Raw genomic sequence first — 18,339 nt, forward strand, 5'->3', positions numbered from 1 at the left:
AACTCAACAATGATAACTGTGCTCCTGGCAATTAAATTATCTCCATGTCTGAGTGAATAGAATTCCCATTCTTGGGCAGTGGACCCCTCTCCAGCCACCCTAGTTGCCTGTCTTCCTTTGGCCCAGGCTGAGGTTGGGGAGAGACACCTCTGGTTTTCTACTTCAGTGCTGGGTGCCACCTGCTTCTAAGGAAGCAAAAGCCTAGGCCACCTTGCTTCTGGCCAGACCCCATCTGTGGCATCCATCTGACTCAGGGACATCACTGCTACATGGTTAGCAGTGAGCCTCATAGACCACCACACTCCCCCAGATCCCCTCATTTAAAATTTCATTCAAATGATTATCTTTGACATCTTGCTAAGTCCATAACTTGTCTATTGTGAATAGTGTTGTAGTAAACATAAGCATGCAGATATCTCATTGATAGAATGATATCCTTAGCTTTGGATATATATTCCTAGTGGTGAGATTACTGGATCATGGGATAATTCTACTTTTAGTTTTTTGAGCACTCACCACGCCATTTTTCACAATGGCTATACCAGTTAATATTCCCATCAACAGTGTATGAAATTTAACCTTTCTCTGGATCTTGGCTAGCATTTGTAATTTTTATCTTTTTGATAATATCCACTTTAACTGGGATGAAATGATATCTTATTGTAGTTTTGATTTGCAGTTCCTTAATGACTAGTGTTGGCCATTTGGAAAACATCTATTCAGACCATTTGCCTATTTTGAAATCAGCTTTTTGTTGTTATTGAGTGGTTATCACCCAATCATCACTGTTGGGTGTGTGGAAGACTCCCCACCAAAGTTAAGTTTCAGTCTTGTGTAATCCCTTACCCTTCCCCTCTTCTCTAAAGGGTGCAAAGTCAAAGAGCAGTCAAATTGAAACATTTCCTCATCCAATCCCCATAAGACACAGTGTCTGCTAGCAGTTCCTGAGTCACCTTGCCAATCAGCACCCACCATGTCACCTATGCAGCACTTCTTAAGCCAAGGCTTGCAAGCTCACACTCCCTGGCCTCTTTCTCTTCTTTCTCTGTCTCTGCTCTCTTCCTCTGCTCTCTGCTCTCTTCCTCTCTACCCTCCTCCACTCCTTTCTCTGCTCTCTGCCTCTCCTTTTCTTCCCCTGGGACAGACCCCCAATAAATCTCTTGGTTGAATCTCCGTCTCAGGTGAGTCACTCACCTTTCAATCACCACTTTTTTGATGAATAGTTTATAGATATTTTCTCCCATTCTGTAGGTTGCCTTGACTCTGTTGACTGATTCCTTTCCTGTGCAGAAACTTCTTGGTTTGATATTATCTTGTCTAGTTTTGCTTTCACTGTTGGTGTGTTGGGAGGATCTATCCAAAAATTGTTATTTTTTTTTTCAGTTTCAATGTTTTCAAGGGTTTTCCTTAAGACTTCTTTCAGTAGTTTCATAGTTTCAGCACTTACATTTAGATCCTTGATCCACTTTGAGTTGATTTTTGTGTGTAATGAGAAGTAGGGTGTAGTTTCATTCTTCTATATGTGTATATCCAGTTTTTCCAGCATGATTTGTTAAAGTGATGATCTTTTCTTCAAGGTATGTTCTTGGTGCCCTTGTAAAACATCAGATGTCTATAAATTTGGAAATTAATTTTTGGATTTTCTGTTCTGTTTCAATGCTGTGTGTGTCTGTTTTTATACCAGTACCATATTCTTTTGATCACTATGGCTTTGCAATTTGTATTGAGATAATGTGTTGTGTGAATTTTTATTTACTGTAGCAGAATAAATAATAGGATTAATAATTTTTGTTATTTTGGCAAGTGAGAGTTGGTATTTCATTTTAGTGTATATTTATTTGATCACAAATTTAGAAATATTTTCTTATACTTATTTTTATGTGGCTTTTTCCCTCTGAGAATTATTTGCTCTTGCTTTTGCCCACTTTTGCACTGAAGTATAATTTTATTCCTAATTATATGTTAAACACATATACATATGTATATGTTGAATTCATCAATCATATCAGTAGTGATTTAGTGTCTGATAATATTTATAATATTATAAAGTGATTCATATTAGTGTTTTAAATTGTGAAGCCAGAAAGAATCCGGGGAAAAACAATAAAATATTATCACAAATAGAGTCATTGCAAATATTTTTGTAAATTTATTCCCAGATAGCTAATAAATACTATTTATTACAGAATATTTCAATTGATAAGTGTTTTTTTGGTGCCAAAAATTTCATATATTAAGTGTTGATTTATACATGGTATGTTTTTTGTAATTATTATGATTTGTGGTGACATTTACTATTACTTTTTGGATTCCTGTAATTTGATAAAATGTAGCACATGTTTCATGATATGTGAACCAGCCTCTTTGTTACTCCTTTTCCTTTTCTTGCTTTCAAATTTTATCTATTCAAAGTGACATACAAAATTATAAGTATTTATTTTGTACAACATGATGTTTTGCAGTTCATGTGCATTGTGTAATGGTTAAATGTAGCTTATTAACCCATGCGTTACCTCATTTCTTTGTGGCAATAGCACTCAGCCATCCTTTCAGCATTTTTCAAGAATACAATATGCTGTCATTAACTATAGTCAATATGTTGCACAATAGATCTTTTTTACTTACTTCTCCTACCTAATTGTAATTTTGCATCTTTTGAACATCTTCCATTCACTCCCCCCACCCAAGTGCTCCAGTCTCTAGAAATCACCATCCTACTGTATTTTGAGATCAACATTTTCAGGTTTCATATATGAGTGAGTTATGTGGTATTTGTCATTCTCTGTTTGTACTTCCTACATCCCTTAACATAATCTCATCCCTGTTCATTTGTGTTATTGCAAACGGCAGAATGTTCTTCATTTATATGGTTGAGTAGTGTTCCATTTCATGTAATATAATACACTTTCTTAAAATAGCCACACTTTGAAGGACAATGAGGTGTGCTACAATTAACATGGAAGTGCAGGTATCTCTTTGGCATACAAACTCTACCTCTTTTGGATGTATACAAAGTGATGGGATTGCTGGATCATGAAAACAAGGCTTCTTTTTCTAGTATTAATTTCAAGATGAACTTCAAACTATTTGCAATGCCTTCCTTCAAACCAACAATTGTTTGGTGAGATTACAAAAAAATCATAAATTATTTTGAGAAAATTTGTATATTGAGTGATTTTAGGTGGCATCCATTTGTCCATTATATTTTTGACTAGTTTTATTGGCATAAAGAAGAATCTTGACTTTTTACTTCTTATTTTATTCTTCTTTGGATCAACTCTTGGGAAGTTGTTAAAACTGTGTTACTTTTGTGGAGGTATCTTCCTGCTTTACTTTTCTTGAATATTGTGTGCTGGGAAGAAGAATAAAAAAAGAAGCAAAGATGTAGAATAAGTGCACATATCCTCCATGCTAGATGATGAGCTTTGTAACAAGTTCTACTTGATATTGTTCTATCTCAGTACTCCCTAGACACCATTGTGCTGGGAAAGGCCTTGATATCTGGGAATGCCTGGGAAGACAGTGTTGAGTATTGATACTCTTACCTTGTCAATTTATACATTTGGTTAATGACATTTTTGGGGGAAAAAAGTCAAAGTGAAATTAAGAATTTCTGAGGAAAACATTTTTTTCATTTTTCCTCATTTCAAATTCTGTCATCCCACTTTTTCAATTTCTCTCTCCTTAAAATTTTCACTATACATGGCTTTAAATTGGATTAAATCTTATAGGATCTACTTCCTTTAGATATATTGTCATGTTTATAAGTAAGGTTGTTCTGTTTTAGTCCTATAATCCTTTCTGACTTAAGCAGTAATCAAGTTTGTATCTTTGAGGCATGCTCATTTCCTCCCCATAATATATTGAGCACTCATTGGACTAATGCCTGATAATACCACAAGTATGAGAATTAAGTATTTGAGTCTTCACATATTTATAAGAAAACATCATCAGTGTGCTTTCCTTAAGGGTAGAGAGCGTGTGCCCTTCACAGTACGACTAATTTTGACCTTTTCATTATTAAAGGACTGGTGCAAGATGATCTGTGTGATCTAGTCTCAAGAGGAGTGATACAGCTTTGTGGGTAGAGGAGAGTTGCTACTGAATTAAAGACATGGGTCAAGCAAAAATAGCTCAGATCTGAGTCTATGTGTAGGACAGATGGCTGCAAGTGGTCATTTGCTTCTTCATCACAGAGCTATAGAACATAGTCACTTCCTACTCAGGTGATGACCAGGGCATTTACTTACTTATTTTCCACATCCTGGATGGTGTTAGCAAGAGGCTGATTCCTGGTCTCTGGAAGGGGCAAGATAACAAGGCCAGAAAGGAGGGTGATGACTCCATAGATGATCCAGGGCAGATGGAGAGAATACCCCAGGAAGGTCATCAGGAGAGGAGCCACTATTGCCCCTATTCTGTGGAATCCTGAAATGATGCCCATCAGTATTGACCTTAGGATGAAAATAACAAAACAAAGAAAATCTTGTACAAATCTGTATATATGTTGTCACTTGTCAACTCCATTTCATTTGGGAAGACAAAACAGCAGAGTTACTGAACATACGGGCTTTGAAAACCAGCTCTTAATTGTGATATTGACCACTATTGATTTCTAATTAATCAGTTTCACCATAATTAAAACAAGAATATTCATAGCACCAATCCTGTAGAGTGGCTCTTCAGATTAAGTGAAAAACTGCAGTAAAAGACTTGGCACATTGTGAGGCATAAAGTCTGTTTTAAATAATTGTGGATTATTAGTTGCTTTTAAAATTTGTATTACAATTCATGTCTTGGACACATAAGCAGCCTCATTTTTATTCCTGCATTAAGTGTCAATTAGTTCAGAAAGTCCTGTTTGGAAAGCAGATAGAAGGTCTTTGAGCTCTTGTACCTGAATACAGTGGGGAGGAGCTCAATTTGGTGAACAACATAACCAGTGATGGCAGCAGAAACAGATCCAACTCCCAAAGTTGCTAAAGACACACGCAGAGTCTGCATTTCTGGAGAGAAGAGACCAGGGAGAATAAAAAATCTTGGCTGAAGAAATCTGTCTTTCCCTAACTAATTGTGAGGTGATTCTGCTGTAGTTTTTGCAGGTGAGAAACAAATGACAGACAAAATGCAACCCCTCAGAGATGATGGAGAGGTTGATGAGCTGCTGAACACTAAACAAAAGGGTCTAAATCTCTTGCTTCAATTTTCTCTGCACTTTTAAGTATTGCTCATAATGGTGGAAATAGAGAAATCAGGAAATATTTGTTTTATTAATTCCATCATTTTTTCAGGGCATTTTCTGAAGGGCCTAGAACTATATGTGAACAAAAACTGAGGAGTTTATGATCCGCGTCTTAAACAGCTTAGAACTAAGAGTATGGGAACAATGTGTGATGTGGGGCAGGTCCTCCTCCACACAGTGACAAAGGGATTGGACAATGTGAAGAGAGGCAAGTTCTAGGCAATAATTCAGGATTTTAAAGGCCTGATATGAGAAAGTCTGTTCAGAAGTGAATAATGTTATCCTGGGTATTAATCACATACTTTTGAATTACAGAATTAACAGAGGTTAAACAGATTATTTTTAATTCACTAACATAATCAAAATAGGACTTTAAAAGAATACAGATTGTTCTCCTGTATGGCAGGAAACGTCTTTTGGGGAGAAGAACGGAGACTTCCAGTCTGAAATCTTACAAAATATTTTCCTGCTCTGGGAATATGGTGGAGCATGGTGACCACAGAAATCCCACAATCATTAATGAGATCATTTGGGTAAGTTAGTAAAATAGGTTGGGTTAGATTCTTAATCTGTTTCTAGTGTTTTTACTAGTGTATTATTGCTATATATAATAATGAGGTTCATTGTGATACATTCATAAGTGCATATGACATAATTTGTTCCATTTCAACCCCTAGTACTTCCCCTTCACTCTCTTCCTCCATCTCCCTGATCCTCTATTCTACTGATTCTCCTTTCATTTATTTATTGTTTTAATTGGTGCATTATAATTACATGTAAAAGTAGAAGTCATTTTTCATTTCTTCTCTAAGGACAAATTACAAAACAGATTAGAAGACATACTAAGATTAAATGATTCCCTTACTCCTGCTGTGGTCTTGCTTTCTGTCTGAAGACAAAGGATTTTTATTTCACTGAATACAAGAAACCTTTCCTAATAATATATTGAGTTAGGGAGGCCTTAAAAATCAGGAAGAGTCTCAGGAAGAGTATCACATGCCCACTTGGAGATGCAGTTGCAAGGCCTACATCCTCCAGGATTGTTATGAAAATTGTCATTAGCCAGAGGCACGTTGTTAGCTCCTCCTCTAAAGACACTCTTTTGTACCATTGGAACTGCTGTTCAGGTTCATCTTGGATGTGGTCAGGACAGCTTTGTGTCTGAACCATACCTTAAGGACATAGGCATAGTTGGAGCCTAAGTCCTGCCAAGTGCTTGCCATAATCCATTTCAAATCTTCATATTAACTACAAAGAATCTTTGGCTTTTAATGGTATTCTTGTGCATCAGGCAGGTAAGATAATTTAATTCGTAAGGAATGAGGGAAACACTTTCTTTCCCCAAACCTTTGTCTCTCTCACCTTGGGGCAAAAATGTGTTGACTAGAATGGAAACTCCAGCCAGGAATGAGAAAAATATCTGGTTTGTCCGACGACCCATGTAATTCAGAGTCCAAAGGGAAACAAAGCTGGCTGTGAGCATGATGGCTCCAAAGAGAACCTGGAACAGGAAGATATTGCTCCCCAGGTGCTAAAGGTTGAGTATGAGGCCATAAAAGGATACAGCATTTGAAAATCTGAAGTGAAAGGAAAGAGACATCTAATATCATTTAGAGCCTAAGGAACGTTCCCTAAGAGTTTGAAGGAGACTCCTACATGATAATTATATTGGCTCAAGATGATAAATATTCAATGATAATTATAGAATGGAATAATAGAACAATTGTTTTTAAGGCAGTGATCTTAAATTACCATAAATTACCATGGGATCTTTATTGCTATAATTTTTACTGAGGCCACAAAAGAATATATAGCAGATACACACATATTCCAGTAAAAGTTAATTTTTGAACTGCTTAATTCTAGGCAGAAAAAGGTAATTTGAAATCTGAGCTAATCATTCAATTTAAGGGGATAAAGGAATGAACATAGATAGGGGTGGACATTGGAAATTAGGTAAATTGTTTCTTTGCAACAGTGAGTCTCTCTTGTTTGATCCCTGGTATGGAGTCCTTTTTCACCTTAATCCTAGTAAGTAAGGGTGCAAGGCACTAGGGAAAAGAGTTTCCCATGTGTTTCCTGGTTTTTAAGAGTACAATGACCTAGTCAGGTGCAGTAGTGCCCACCTAGCAATCCCAGTGACTCAGGGGACCAAGGCAAGAGCACTGCAAGTTCAAGGCCACCTTGGGCAACTTAGTGAGAGAATTACATTTATTGATTTGTATATGCTGAAACTAATTTGCATCCCGGGATTAATTCAACTTGATCACAGTGTACAATCCCCTTAGTGTGTTTTCAAATTCATTTTTCTAATATTTTTAGTAAGGATTTTTGTGTCTATAATCATCAGAGATGTTGGTCTGTATTTTTTTTTTTCCTCATGGTTTTGGCATCAGGATAATACTGATACTGGTTTCAAGGAATTAATTTGGAAGTGTTCCCTCACTTTCTATTTTATGATATAATTTGATGATGATTGACATTAGTTGTCTTTGTTGAAAGCTTCCTTTATGTCTTCAATCTCATTCCCTGATATTGTTCTATTTATGCTTCCTATATTCTCTTTTCTCAGTATGAGTAAGTCGTAGATGTCTAGAAATTGTCATTATCTTCTAGATTTAAAAATTTATTGGAATATAAGTTTTTAAAGTAGTCCCTAATGATTCACTTGATTTCAAAAATGTTTGTGGTGATATCGCCTTTCTCATCTCTAGTTTTATTGACTTGGTCTCTAAACTCTTAGCAACAACTCTGCCTAATGTCCCAGAACTTTTTTAATGTTGTATTACTATTCTCGTTTGATTCTAGAAATTTATAAACTTTCTCTTATCATTTAATCTAAGACCCTTTTCTTTTAAAAAGAGGATTATTTATTCCCCATGTGCTTATATAATTTCGTGTTTATTTCTAATTGAATTCCATTATGATCTGATAAAAGGGATTATATTGATTATTTTGTATTTTCAAACACCTGTAACTTAAAATATGGTCTATTTTGGAGAATGTTCAGTGAGCTATTGAGAGAAGGTGAATTTGCTTGTTATTGGATGAAATAGCCTATAATTTTCTGTTGGGTACATTCAATTTATGGTATTATTTAGATCAAAAGGGTTGTGTTTGTTGTTTTTGTTGCTCTAAGCAAAATACCTGACTAGAGAAATTTAGAGGAATAAAAGTTTACTTAGTCTCACAGTTTCAGAGGTTCAGTCCATGGTCAGCTGTCTCCATTGCTCTGGGCCCAAGATAAGGCAGAAAGAACATTATGACAGAATATTGTTCACATTGTGGTAATCAGGAAACACAGAGAGACAAAGAGGGACCAGGGAAATCAGATATAGTTTCCAAGGTCCCACCCTCAGAGATTTACTTCCTCCAGCCACATCCCATCTACCTATTAGTAACACCCAGTTAGTCCATTCAAATTATTACCCATATGGGGGGGTGGCACATGCCTATAATCACAGCTGCGTGGGAAGCTGAGGCAAGAGGATCATGATTTCAAAGCCTGCAAAAGCAAAAGCAATGTACTAAACAACTCAGTGAGACACTGCTTCTGAATAAAATACAAAATAGGGCTGAGGATATGGCTCAATGGTCAAGTGATCCTAAGTTCAATCCCCAGTACCCCCAAAATAAAAAAATTATTAATCTATCAAATGAATAATTCCTATGATAAGGTTACAGCTCTCATAATTAAATAATTCCAACTCAGAACATTAACACAAGAGTTTTGGCGGGGCACTTCATTCCCAAGCCATAACATATCTGTTGATTTTATATCTTATGAGAGGGATAAGTTGAAATCACCAGTATTATTGCATTCAGGTCTATCTTAGACTTAATGTCAAGAAGAATTTATTTCATGGTAATTAGGTGCACTGATATTTACTTTAGCCATAAATATCACTATGGTTTGTTGAGAGCCACAGCCAAAGGGGCCCCAGCAAACTTCCAGCTGCCAGCAACCAGCTGCCAGCTGATGATTGGCTCACAGCGGCCCCAGCAACATCTAGCTGATTGGCTCCTCTGTGGTGATGTTCATTGGGCTGTTTCCCTGCCCTTCAGACTGCCAGCTGATGATTGGCTCACAGCGGCCCCAGCAACATCTAGCTGATTGGCTCCTCCACGGAGCTGCTCATTGGAGGACTTCTTTGGCTCCGCCCACGCAACCCAGCCAATCGGCCTCAAGAACAGGAGGATTGTGGGAGGTGGTGAGGTTTGTGTGGGGGTGAGAGGCTTGTGGGAAGCCGGTGGTGGCAGTTGGGCTCTGAGGGTTTTTTCCTGAGGAGCTGTTTTGTTTGGAGTTTGTAGTTCTAAAAATAAAGTTTGTTTCTTTTGACAAGTGGCTCCTGAATTGTGCCCAGCCAGACTGCGGCAATGGTTATCTCTTCGTATTGGATTGTACTCTTTACAAGTGTGTACTAACCTTCTTTGTCTCATCTGATTAACTTTTGCTTGAAATCTCTTTGTTACATATGAGTATAGTGACAACTACTTTTTTAACTCCATTAGCATAGAATATAATTTTCTTTCTTCCTCTATCAGCTTATGGCTACCTTTGTTGATGAATCTTACAAACAGCATATACCTGGGTCTTGTTTTTAAATACATTCTGATAGTCTACATCTAGCTGAAGTTGAGCTCTTTTTATTCAGAGTTCTTATGAAGAGATCATAATTATTTTCTGCCATTTTCATTTGTTTCATGTATTTAAATTTAAAAATTAGTAACTGCTCCTCTAGTGAGTGTAATCAATTGCAGAGCTTTGTAGTTTGTTTGCAAGTTCTTTTGTGTGTAGTATTTCTTTTTTAAAAAATTCTAAGTTGTTATATATGACAACAAAATGCATTACAATTCATATTTCACATATAAAGCACAATTTTTTGTATCTCTGATTGTATACAAAATATATTTACAGCATTTCTGTCTTTATACACATACTTAGGGTAATGATGTTAATCTCATTTCACCATCTTTTTATAATGCCATATGCCTTCCCTTATTTATATCCCTTCCCCTTTGCCCTATCTGCAGTTTGTCTAATCCACCCATGTTTTCCCTCCCAACCCCACAATGAATCAGTCTCCTTATATCAGAGTTAACATTCAGCATTTTTTTAGATTTGTTTACTTCACCTAGCATTATATTCTCCAGCTCCATCCATTTTCCTGCAAATGCCATGATTTTATTCTCTTTTATTGTTGAGTAATATTCCATTATCTATATATACCACATTTTCTTTATCCATTCATTTATTGAAGGGCATCTAGATTGGTTCCACAATTTAGTTATTGTGAATTGTGCTGCTATGAACATTGATATGTCTATTTCCCTGTAGTATGTAGTTTTTAAGTCCTTTGGGTATAGACCAAGGAGTGGGATGGCCGGGTCAAATGGTGGTTCCATTCCCAATTTTTCAAGGAGTCTCCATACTGCTTTTCATATTGGTTGCACCTATTTGCAGTCCCACCAGCAATGTATGAGTGTGCCTTTTCCCCCACATCCTCACCAACACTTTTTGTTGTTTGTCTTCTTAATAGCTGCCATTCTGACTGCAGTGAGATGAAATCTCAAGTAGTTTTGATTTGCATTTCTCTAATTGCTTCAGATGTTGAACATTTTTTGTATATTTGTTGATTGATTGTGTATCATCTTTTGAGAGGTGTCTGTTCAGTTAACTTGGCCCATTTATTCATTGGGCTATTTGTTTTCTGTTTTTTGTTTTTTGTTTTTTTGGTGTTTAGCTTTTTGAGTTCCTTATATACCCTAGAGATTAGCACTCTATCCATTGTAAGAGTGGTAAAAATTTGCTCCCAAGATGTTTCTTTTGCTCAGAAGAAGCTTTTGAATCCATCCCATTTATTAATTTTTAAATTTTAATTCTTGCATTATAGGAGTATTATTAAGGAAGTTGGGGCCTAATCTGACATGATAGAGATTTGGGCCTACTTTATCTTTTAATAGGCACAATGTCTCTGATTTAATTCCTAGGTCCTTGATCCACTTTGAGTTGAGTTTTGTGAATGGTGAGAGATAGGGCTTTGATTTCATTTTGTTGCATATGGATTTCCAGTTTTCCCAGCACCATTTGTTGAAGACACTATCTTTTCTACAATATGTTTTGGCAACTTTGTATAATATAACAGTAATTATGTGGGATAGTCTCTGTGTCCTCTATTCTGTACCACTGGTCTACCATTGTATTTTGGTGCCAATAACATGCTGTTTTTGTTACTATTGCTCTGTAGTATAGTTTAAGATCTTGTATATTGATACCATCTGCCTCACTCTTCCTGCTAAGGATTGCTTTAGTGATTCTGGGTCTCTTATTTTTTCCAGATGAATTTCATGACCACTTTTTCTATTTCTATGAGAAATTTCATTGGGGTTTTGATTGGGATTCCATTAAATCTGTATAGTGCTTTTGGTAATATGGTAATTTTTATAATATTAATTTTGTCTATCCAAGAACAATAGAGATTTTTCCATCTTCTAAAGATTTCTTTAATTTCTTTCTTTAGCCTTCTATTGTTTTGTTATAGTGGTCTTTAACCTCTTTTGTTAGGTTAATTCCCAAGTATTTTATTTTGGGAGGAGGCTATCACAAATGGGGTAGTTTTCCTCATTTCCCTTTCAGAGTATTTGTCAGTGATGTACAGAAATCCCTTTGATTTATGGGTGTTGACTTTGTATCCTGCTACTTTGATGAACTCATGTACTAGTTCTAGAATTTTTCTGTTTAAATTTTTGGTCTTCTAGATATAGAATCATATCATCAGCAATTAGCGCTAATTTGAGTTCTTATTTTTACTATCCATATTCTTTTAATTTCTTTCTTCTCTTTAATTGCTCTGGCCAGTTTTTCAAGAACTATGTTAAAAAGAAGTGGTGAAAGAGGGCATTCCTTTCTTGTTTCAGTTTTTAGATGGAGTGCTTTCAGTTTTTCTCCATTTAGAATGTTGTTGGCCTAGGGTCTAGCATAGATAGCTTTTACAATGTTGAGATATGTTCCTGTTATCCCTAGTTTTTATAGTGCTTTGAATATGAATGGGTTCTGTATTTTGTCAAATGCTTTTTCTGCATCTATTGAGATGATCATATGATTCTTATCTTCAAGTCTATAAATGTGATGAATTACATTTATTGATTTCCATATGTTGAACCAACCTTGCATCCCTAGGATGAACCTCACTTGATAATGGAGCACTATCATTTTGATATGTTTTTGTATTTGATTTGCCAGAATTTTATTGAGAATTTTTACATCTATGTTTATTAGAGATATTGGCCTGAAGTTTTCTTTCCTTGTTGTGTCTTTGTCTGGTTTTGATATCCGGGTGATATTAGCCTCATATAATGAGTTTGGAAATTCTCCCTCTTTTTACATTTAACAATATAATTTGAAAAGTATAGGTATTATTTCTTCTTTATAGGTCCTGTAGATTCAGCTATGTATCCATCTGGTCTGGGCTTTTCTTAATTGGTAGGCTTCTGTTGGTGTCTTCTATTTCACTACTTAAAATTGATATGTTTAAATTGTTTATATTATCCTGATTCAATTCGGGCAAATCATATGACTCTAGAAATTTGTCAATGCCTGTAATATTCTCTATTTTATTGGAGTACAAGATTTCAAAATAGTTTCTAATCATATAGTGTATTTCTGTGGTGTCTGTTTTAATATTTCTTTTTTCATGAGTATGTTAGTGATTTGAGTCTTCTGTCTCCTTCTCTTTGTTAGCATGGCTAAGGGGTTTTTTTTCAATTTTTTCTTTTGTTTCAATTTTATTGATTTTAGCTCTGATTTTAATTACTTCTGTCTTCTACTGCTTTGAATGTTGAATTGTTCTTCTTTTTCTAGAGCTTTAAAATGTAATATTAGGTCATTCATTTGTTGACTTTTTCTTCCTTTAAGGAATAAACTCCATGCAATGAAATTTCCTTTTAGTACTTCCTTCATAGTGTCCCAGAGATTTCAATATGTTGTATGAATGTTCTCATTTACTTCTAAGAATTTTTTAGTCTCCTCCTTGATGTCTTTTGCAACCCATTGTTCATTCAGTAGCATATTATTCAGTCTCCAAGTGTTGGGGCAGTTTTTATTCTTAATTTTACCATTGATTTCTAATTTTATTCCAATGTGGTGTGATAGAATGCAGGGTAGTGTCTACTTTTTGTATTTGTTAAGAGTTTCTTTGTGGCATAATATATGGTCTATTTTAGAGAAGGATCTATGTGCTGCTTAGAAGAAAGTGCATTCACTCAGTGAAGGATGAAATATTTTATATATACATATAAATTATGTCTATGTAATTGAATGTATTATTGAGTTCTGTAGTTTCTTTGTTCACCTTTTTTGGAAGATCTATACAGTGTGAAAGAGGTATGTTAATGTCACACAGAATTATTGTATTGTGGTCAGCTTGACAATTGAGCTTGAGACAAGGTTGTTTGATGAACAATAATGGAGCATATATATTTATAATTGTTATGTCTTGTTTGTGTATGGTTCCCTTGAGCAGTATAAATTGTCCTTCTTATCCTTTTTGATTAAATTTAGCTTAAGTCTACTTTATTTGAAATGAGATTGGAAATCCCTGCTTGCTTCTGCAGTCCACACGTATATTATGATTTTTCCCATCCTTTTACCTTCAGTCTGTGTATGCTTTTACTATGAGATGAGTCTCTTGGGGACAGGATATTGTTGGGTTCTTTTTTCTTTTTTTCTTTTTGGATCCAATCAGCTAGTCTATGTCTTTTGATTGGTTAGTTTAGGCCACTAAAATTCAGGGTTATTATTGAGACATGATTTGTATTCCCAGCCATTTTGTTTAAATTAGTTCTTTAATTTGACTTGGTTTCTTCTTTGATTAGTTTTCCCTTTAGTGTAATGCCTCCCTCTGTTTATTTTCATTGTTGTTTTTTATTTCCTCTTCATAGAATATATTGCCAAGGTTGTTCTATACTACAGGTTTTCTAGCTGTAAATTATTTTAACTTTTATCATGGAAGGTTTTTATTTCATCATCAAATCTAAAGATTAAATTTTCTGAATACAAGATTCTTGGTTTGCATACATTTTCTTTCAAGGCTTGATATATATTGTTCCAGGATCTTCTAGCTTTCAGGGTCTGGGTTGAAAAATCTGCAGATATCCTAATTAGTTTTTCCCCTATATGTAATCTGATATCTTTCTCTCATGGTTTTTATTATTCTCTCCTTATGCTGTATGTTAGGCATTTTCACTATAATGTGCCTTGGTGTAGATCTGTTATGATTTTGTACATTTGGCATTCTGTAAGCCACTTGAATTTGGTTTTTCACTTTGTTCTTCATGCTTGGAAAATTTTCCGCAATTATTTCATTGAGTAGATTGTCCATTCCTTTGGTTTAAAACTCTATGCCTCCCTCTTTATCAATAACTCTTAAATTTGGTCTTTTTTGCTATCTCATGTTTCTTGAATGTTCTGCTCATAGTTTCTTACCATTTTCACTGTGTGTTCTACATTCTTTTCAAGATTACATATTTTTCTTCATTGTCTGAGGTCCTGTCTTCCAAGTGGTCTAATCTGATGGTGATGCTTTCAATTGAACTTTTAATTTGGTTTATTATTTCTTTCATTTCAAGAATTTCTGTTTGGTTTTTATTTAGAACCTCTATCTCCCTATTGAAGCGATCTTTTTGCTTCCTGTATTTGCTTATGTAGTTCTTTGTCAAAATGATCTTTTGCTCACTGTATTTGCTCTCTTATATCATCCTTTAATTCACAGAATATTATAATTATGTACATCCTGAACTCCTTGTCTGTAATTTCTTCTGCTGTATTGGCCATGGATTCTAATAATGTGGTATCTTGATTTGTTTGAGGCATTATCTTCCTTTGTCTTTTCATGTTGCTTGTGTGTCTTCGCTTCTAGCGTTGTGGATCTAAGGCATTACCATTTTACCTTATAATCTTATAGTGCCCCTGTAGGATTTTAATACCTCTCCTTTGATGGGTAGTACAACGTTAACAGATACCAACATGAACAATATACCAAACAAAAACAAATAGCTGCTAATAGATGTTTACAGTTTGGTCATAATTTACAGAAATGGTGAATTCAATTATTATTTATGATATAATCAGTAGATTTGTAAAAGGGTTTACAGATTCTGATGGTGGACAAAGAACTGGAGGTGAGGTGTAAGATGATATGCTGAGGAAGCAGAAAGTGAGGATATAGAGTTATTATATCTTAGGAAGCGTGAAAGAGAAATCTAAGAAGTTAGTAGCAGGTGAGTAGAGGGAAAATAATTTTTGGTAGACAAGTAAATGGGAAGACAGTAGAAACCAACACACATATATATTAAGAAATATAAAAAATGTTAAAATAGTAAAAATTGGAGAAAAAGAAAAAGAAAAGATATGCAACACAACTGTAATATCCTACTATTCAGTCATCTCATTTTTCATATCCTTTTTTTAATATTTATTTTTTAGTTTTTGGCAGACACAACATCTTTATTTGTATGTGGTGCTGAGGATCGAACCTGGGCCACACATATGCCAGGCGAGTGGTCTACCACCTGAGCCACATCCCCAGCCCTTCATTTTTCATATCCTAATTCATGCAAAGAACTTGGTTTCACATATGTGGAAGATATGAGAGCAGGAGAATAGAGAGAGAAGAATGAAAAAAAAAATTGAAGGGAGGAATACAGATTGTGTTGGTTGGAGATCAGTATCTTTCCTGTTTCTCTTCTCATCCAATAGGTGGGTTCCTTTGTTGCTAGCTGGTATCTCCACCTTCAGTATGGTGAAGGTAACCAGGGGAGGGTGAGTTGGTCCTGGGTGGAGGGCACCTGGAAGTGGGGTGTGACACCCACTTGTCCCCAAGGGGAGACTGCACCAGAAGGATCTCTTGTGGGGCCTGCTCCTGTGATGTGAGGACCTGGTCTTATTTCCTTATCTCACCTGAAGGACTCCCAGTTTCTAGTCTTTTTGTCTCTAAACTTATCACACTCACCCTCTCCATTGCTGCTTCCTAATACAGGACATTTCTTTCTGGGGCTTTGGGCATCCTGTGCACCTGCCCGCTAAGAGCTCTTTTGTGTTGGGCAGTCACTATGCCAGGTAAGCATCTGCTGGGGAGCAGGAGGAGTTAGAAACTGGGAACCTGGCTAGCTGGAGTTGCCCCCACTAAAGATGCTCATGAAGATGACCCCAAATTGAGGCATTTGCTTTTAGCCATGGGGGTCGGGTTGCGGGGAGAGAATGGCAATGGTTTTGGAAAATGAGTTTAGAGACTGGATATGTGGCATGCAGTGTGTGTCTTTGGCTTTCTTTGAGCCTAGGTGACGTTCCCTTGTGCAGGCAGGCTATGGTGCATAGGGGACTATCTCTGTTGCTGCAGAATCCCAAGATGGAAGTAACTTGGGGGTCCACACAGGAGTGATGGCTTCAGATCCAGTGTTTGGGTAGCTTTCAGGTGTCCTTTGTGGGAGCTGCATCTGGGACATCTGCTCAGGTGGGTGGATGAAAGTTTTATGTGGGTGCTGATGCCTATGGTCACTCTCAGGCACCTGGTAGTCCTGCATCTTTTCTCATTACTCAATGTCTATGGGCCTTCAATTTCTCTCATAATGTCCTGGAGATATTCTATTTTGTTATTGTAGTTTCATTTTTTTTTCTTAAATACTGTCTGAATGATGACATTATCTCCAAGTTTTGAGTATCTACTACCTGCTCTAATACATTAAAAGGATTTAATTTCAGCTGCATTTTTTATTTGACTCACTGTGCCTTTTGTTTTCAAGATTTCTTTTTAGTTTTTTTTCAATATCTCTATCTTATTTTGTTGAATTTCTCATTCATATTCTGTAATGTCTTCCTTAGCTTATTCAGTTTTCCTGACTTTTCTTGGTATTCAATCCTCTTTTAAAATAGTTATTATTTTGAATTATTTATACAGCATTTTATATACTGCAATATCTTTTGCTTGTGAGTTATTAACCTTTGGAGATTTTATTTTACCACAGTTTTTCATATTTCCAGTTTTGAGGTTAGTGCATCTGTTGGGATGGATTTCTCTTCCAATTTTATGTCAAGAATTTTGTAGGGTACAATCTTTTCTTGTTGAAGTGTTTTTGGTTATCAGGTTGTTGTAAATTGTTGAATATATTTCCAGGTGTGTTTAATAGTATAGCTTTCCTGATACTTGTTTTGCAATGTATTTTAGTATCTCCCCTCCTCCCCAGTGGAGGTAACCCAACACAGTAGCTGCCCAACACAGGGGTGCAGTGTGATCAGGGAGCCACCCATGGGAGCCCCAGGATAAGCGTTTCCTCAATTGGGAACTGATAAGGGAGAGGGAGATGGGGCTAAAGTTTGGAGTCTAACAGAGAGACCATGAACTGGGAAATCTCCAGGAAAGATAGGGAGATAGGACCGAGCACTAAAGTCATATGAGCAGTCCCAAAAGGAGACCCATGAGTTGCAGTCTCCATGCAGGGACTGGTGGGTGCCACTCCCCACTTCCAGGTGCCCTGAATCAGGACCAGGATTCCAACCCAGGTTACCTCTACCATCCCGAGAGCAGAGACACCAGCTTACAACAAACAACCCCACCTATTGGATGAGAAGAGAAATAGAAAACATATAGATTTCTAAAGCTAGCAACAAACCTGGTTTCCTCCTTCAAATTGTTGTTTTTTGTTTTGTTTTGTTTTGTTTTACCCCTCTATCCTCTGGCACTCACATCTCCAACATATGTGAAACCAAGAACTTTGCATGAAATAGAATTTGAGGATTGAGTCTGAATAATATAATATAGAGGTGTTGTATATTCCCTTTTTCTTTTCCTTTTTCTTCTTTCATTTTTCTTTTCTCCTCCAAATTTTACTATTTTAACATCTGTACTTCTAAATACATATGTGTGTTTGTTTTATGTACTCCACTGTCTTCCCAGTACTTGTCGACCCTAAATTACTTCCTGTCTATTCTCTTGCTACTGACCCTCTTCATTAGATTTCTCTTTTGCACTTCCTAAGATATATTATCTCTATATTCTCACATCCTACCTCCTCAGCATATCATCCTACACCCTACCCCTAGT

The 18,339-nt window shown here is 36.1% G+C and overlaps 1 pseudogene across 1 annotated transcript in view; it reads right to left on the reverse strand.

Moving 5' to 3' along the window:
* Positions 1-3,291: 3,291 nt before the first annotated feature.
* Positions 3,292-18,339, reverse strand: part of LOC308642432 (steroid transmembrane transporter SLC22A24-like) — a 51,466-nt pseudogene continuing 36,418 nt past the window's right edge. The window contains exons 7-10 of the transcript in view: positions 6,605-6,819; positions 4,898-5,006; positions 4,251-4,454; positions 3,292-3,352 (exon numbers count right to left, since the gene is read on the reverse strand). The product of the transcript in view is annotated as a steroid transmembrane transporter SLC22A24-like (transcript). The remainder of the gene's footprint in view (positions 3,353-4,250; positions 4,455-4,897; positions 5,007-6,604; positions 6,820-18,339) is intronic.

The sequence above is a fragment of the Spermophilus citellus genome, assembly GCF_964194105.1.
Source record: "Spermophilus citellus genome assembly, chromosome: 2".
Lineage (NCBI taxonomy): Eukaryota > Metazoa > Chordata > Mammalia > Rodentia > Sciuridae > Spermophilus > Spermophilus citellus.